This window comes from Poecilia reticulata, linkage group LG4 (assembly GCF_000633615.1).
Source record: "Poecilia reticulata strain Guanapo linkage group LG4, Guppy_female_1.0+MT, whole genome shotgun sequence".
Classification (NCBI taxonomy): domain Eukaryota; kingdom Metazoa; phylum Chordata; class Actinopteri; order Cyprinodontiformes; family Poeciliidae; genus Poecilia; species Poecilia reticulata.
The window spans coordinates 28,793,008-28,793,727 of record NC_024334.1 but is presented as its reverse complement, the minus strand read 5'-3'; positions in this window follow the sequence as shown (position 1 = coordinate 28,793,727).

The following is a 720-nucleotide window of genomic DNA, read 5'->3' as shown; positions in this document are numbered from 1 at the left end:
CATTTTCTGTCAAGTCTTTACACTGTCAAGACCTCCTGAGGGCAAAAGCAAAAAAGCTCACTCACTTTGAACATGATAGGATTGTTGAGCTGCATAAGCAAGGCCTCTCACAACGTGTCGTCGCTGCTGAGGTTGGACGCAGTAAGACAGTCATTTTGCATTTTTTAAATGATCCTGAGGGTTATGGAACAAAAAAGTCAAGTGGTAGACCCAAAACAATTTCACCAGCTCTGAGCCGCAGGATCCGATTGGCTGTCCGTCAAGAAACGGGACGATCCTCTACCCAAATTAAAGCCATTACTGGTGCTGACTGCAGCCCAATAAGCATCAGACGGCATCTGCAAGAGAAGGGCTTCAGAAACAAAAAACGTCTTCAAAGGCCACGTCTTCTTCAATGCCACAAAATTGCCCGTTTGGACTTTGCAAGGGTGCGCCAAACATGGGATATTGAAAGGTGGAAGAAAGTTATGAGAAAAAATGTAACCTTGATGGTCCTGATGGCTTCCAACGTTACTGGCATGACAAGGAGATCCCACCTGAGATGTTTTCTACACGGCACAGTGGTGGGGGCGCCATCATGATTTGGGGTGCATTTTCCTTCAATGGAACAATGGAGCTTCAGGTTGTGCAAGGGCGTCAAACAGCAGCTGGCTATGTGGAGATGTTGCAGCGGGCATCCCTCATGACTGAGGGCCCTCGTCAGTGTGGTAATGATTGGGT